Genomic DNA, 4538 nt, shown 5'->3' on the forward strand with positions numbered 1-4538 from the left:
TCATATCCCAGGCTTTGGTATTTAAGGACAGAATAGGAGTGATTGCTGTGTAATGTCCTAACTTCTCCATAGTAATCCAGATCATAAGCCCCAGGATTTTTAAACTCAAAGGTGAAGGGCTGGCTGCTTAGAGAGAGTAAATGTTTTCACTAAAAGCATAAGAATAATCTTTTCACAAGCACAAAAATGTGCTTGCCCCCCACCTTTTCCAAGACCCATAAAATTGCTCAGAGTGAAAAGGACTTCAAATGTCCAATGGAAAACTCAGATGGTGTTTAGAGCCCTGCTCCCCACTCAGCCCTCAAGGGGCAGAGACTGTGCTTGCCTCACCTCTGGGAGGGAAACCTGCTCCCCCTTTAGGCAACCCCTTTACCTTTTTTGTCTTGACTCTTCCTAGTTTTTCATCTACCACTGATTATGTGCCCAGCTCTCTGCTAAGAACTTTGCAAACACTTCATTCAATCCTCACCACAGCCCTAGAAGTGCTGTTACTCTCGTTTTGCAATTGAGAAAATCCAGAGCTGCGCTGCTTGTCTAGAAGCACAGCCAGTGAGCACAGCTCCAGCAGAGGAAGGGCAGTGGGTCTGGATATGAGTCCTTGCTCTATTTATTTTTTCTTTTGTCAGCCCATGATAACCCTTCCCTCGAGTTTCTACCCATCGAAGATGTTTTAATCTTTTGGAATCATAGGGTGAAAGCCAAACCTCTCTTCTACATGAGCACTCTAGCTATTTCAAGATGTTTATCGGATGTCCATTCTACTCCAGGCTAAAGTTTTCTTGGGGGGAAAAAAAACGAGAAGAGAAGATCAATATCTGTTTTAAAAGTATTAAGTGTACTTCTCCCTCCGTTTCTAAGCTGCTTTCCTACTGGAGGCTCTGGTTCAAACTTCATAACAGGACGGGCGCTGGATCTTCTCAGGGTGTGGTTGGAAGCTGCTGCCCAGGGATCAGCCGTGACCCTGCCCTACACCCACCTTTGCAAAGAATCAAAATGGGCCTGTATGGGCCCAGATCACCCTTGACTTCCTGGCATAGCCAGCATGTCAGCCACTAAAGGTACCCCACTTTTAATAGACTTCTTTCAGGAAGAGATCCAGCCAAGTCTCAGATCAGTAGTAATTGCTTAAAAAAAGAGGTCTTATGGACTTTGTTGTGTATCATTAGAGTAGCTTCAAATTATAGATTCCACATTGCACAACTGCATATATAAATCCATCTAGATTGCGCAATTCTTTATTTCCAAGTAGGTTTCTTTCACTATGCTTTTGCCCAAATCCGTCTGATCATAATTCCTAGGAGAACCAGTGTGATGGTGCATGCCTGTGATCCCAAGGGGCTCAGGAAGCTGAGGCAGGAGGCTCACGAGTTCAAAGCCAGCCTCAGTGACTTAGTGAGGCCCTAAGCAACTTAGTGAAACCCTGTCTCAAAATAAAACATAATTTTAAAAAAGGACTAGGGATGTGGCTCAGTGGTTAAGTTCCTATGGGTTCAATCCTTGGTACTACTACTACTAATAATTCTGAGGAGAGCCAATGTGAATGGTTAGTAAACCTTTCTCCAAGGGATTCTCATGAAAGAAAGCATTGCTCTGAGGAATTCATTTGCCTGAAATTCTATTCCTTGTATGTATTTAAAACCTAGGGGACTGGGGAGGTAGAATGCTTGTCCAGCATTTGCAAGGCCCTGGATTCAATACCTAGTACTACACAAAATTAATTAATTAACTAATATTAAAATTTTTTTAAAAATTTAATTTGGAAGAGAAACAGAGTTCAATAAAGATTGTGATGGTTAATTTTATGTGTCATCTTGGCTGAGCCACAGTGCCCAGATATGTGGTCAAACATTATTTTGGATCTTTCTTTGAGAGTATTTTAGATGAGATTAACATTTAAATTGGTAGTTTTTGTGTAAAACAGATGCCCTCCATAGTGTGAGTGGGTCTGATCCTATCAGTTGATGCCCTGAATAGAAAAAAATGATTGCTGTCCTGCTCTCAACCCCTGTCATGAGTGAATCCTATAGCATGTGGCTTTGAACTTGAATTACAACACTTGCTCTCTCCTCAGCCTGATAGCCCATCCTTCAGATTTCGGACTTGATAGTCTTAGCACTCATAATTTTATGAGCCAATTACTTGAAATCAATCTCACTCTCTTTCTCTCTCTCCCTTTTGGTTCTGTTTCTCTGGAGCATCCTAATTGATACTAAAATCAAACTTTTTTTTTAAAGGTGATAAATCAAATAAGAGCTACTAATCTCTTTTTGATGACTGGATGCTGTTTTAGAAACATTTTGAAATACTTGCATCGCAGAGGGGAGTGGATAGAATATTTGAAAAGAAAGGAGGGGAGTTGTAGTATGCAGAAGGGGTCTGGATGACAAAGTTAAAAGGTAATTACTGCTGGACACTGTGGTGTACACCTGCAATCTCAGCTACTCAGGAGACTAAGGCAGGAAGAGCATAAGTTTGAGGTCAGCCTGGAATACAGCAAGGCCTTATCTCCAAATAAAATTTAAAAAGCAGGGGATGTAGTTCAGTGGAAGAGTATCCTTGGATTTGATCCACAGTACTACCTCTAAAAAGTAATTGTTGCTTTAGGAGTCAACAAAAAGACTGTGAAAACCTTGCTTTAACCTTGCTATGAAAAATAGCCCATAATCAGATACTTCTAGAAAGCAGCAGGGGCAAAGACTGAGTTGGGCTTTTTTTTATTAGTCCTCAGATTAACCATGGGCCTTGTGCGTGCTAAGCACATGCTCTACCACTGAGCTGCAACCCTAGCCCTATTTTTAATACTAGATTTTTAAGTCAGACTTACAGATAATTTACACATGATAAAACTCTCTTTTAAAGTAGAATATTGCATGAGTTTTGGTAAATGTATAAACTTGTATAACCACTATGACAATTAAGATGCAAAATATTTTATCACTTTGAAGTTCCCCTGAATTCCTTTTAGTCAATTTCCTTCACCATTTCCAACCCCTGGCAATCACTGATTTGTTTTCTTTCAGAATGTATACTTTAAAATTTTCTAGTTCCATTAAATGAAATCACACTGAATGTGGCTTTTTATGTCTGACATCTTTTACTCAGCATAGGTTTCTAGAACTAGGTTCATCTAAAATGGTTGGCGTGGAATGATAGCCTCTCCTTTGTGTTGCTGAGTGCTGTGCTTGTATCCATTTATCCATTCACCAGTTAATAGACATTTGGGTTGTTTCCAGTTTGAGGCTATTATGAATAAAGTTGCTATGAACATTCCCATTCAGTACTTTTGCAGACATGCCTGCATTACTCTAGGTAGATACCCAGGAGTGGGATTGCTGCCTCATATTCTAAGCCAACACTTACCTTTGAAAGATATTGCTCAGTTGTTTTTCAAAGTGGCTGGACCATTTTAGATGTGAATCAACAATATAGTGCTGAATGTTTTTGAAAAAAAAATTCATTGTAGACAAATCTACAAACACTTTTGTTCTGTGACATCAGCACTGACATAGAATTAGTTTTGTGAAAAGTAGTAATTAAGAAAGCTGGACCTGGAGTTAGATTGAACGGGGTCCATTAATGATTTCAACAAAATTGCTTCTGTAACTTTGGGTAGGTTACAAGCCTATTTCTTTCTTCCATAAATTGGAGATAATAACAGATCCTCTCTGCTTAGTGATGTTATGAGGATTAAGTGAAATAAAATATATAAAACTCCTGATGCAATGCCTGATACATAATTTATGATTAAAAAAAGTTACTCTTGGGCTGGGGAAATAGCTCAGTTGGTAGAGTGCTTGCCTTGCATTCACAAGACCCTGGGTTCTAATCTCCAGCACCACACAAAAAAAATTACTTTTATTATTTTTATTACCTTCTTTGAATAGTGTTTGTTGTAGTAAGGTTTTACCATATGAGAATATGAACCTGGACTTAACATCTTTACCATTTCTTTTAGAACTCAGGAAAGCCACAATAAGGGGAAAAGGATGTTTTGTCATTGATGCAAGATATTTGTAGTTATTTGGAATGAACAACTGGCAAATAATTTTATATCTTCTCTAAACTTTCTGACTTCAGTTTTCTAATTTGTAAAGCAATAATTCTTCTCCCATGTCTCTCATACATTTGATGAAAGAACAAACATTTTAAACTGTAAAGTTTAAACATTTGAAAATTTTAAACTGTAAAAGGCTTTATCAATATTTGCCACCAATGAAAGGTTTAGAGGAAAACTTTCATAAGCTATGATTTAGTTAGAAATTTAAGATAAAGGTATCCTTTTATATACTTTCTACTTCTACCGTTGACTTCGAGAAAAAAATAAGCTGATAACTGGAGAAGGTTACAAAAAGAATCTTTTGATTAAAATAAAAGATGTAAGAAATACTGCTTGAATATGGTTTGTCCCTTCTGAAGCTTATGCTAAAAGTTAATCCCCAATGTGCTATTAAGAGGTGAGACCAAGTGGAACTTGAAAGAGGTGATTAGGGCCCTGCCTTCATGGATGGACTATTCCAATCATGTGATTAATGAATCAA

The sequence above is a fragment of the Callospermophilus lateralis genome, chromosome 5 (assembly GCF_048772815.1).
Source record: "Callospermophilus lateralis isolate mCalLat2 chromosome 5, mCalLat2.hap1, whole genome shotgun sequence".
Lineage (NCBI taxonomy): Eukaryota > Metazoa > Chordata > Mammalia > Rodentia > Sciuridae > Callospermophilus > Callospermophilus lateralis.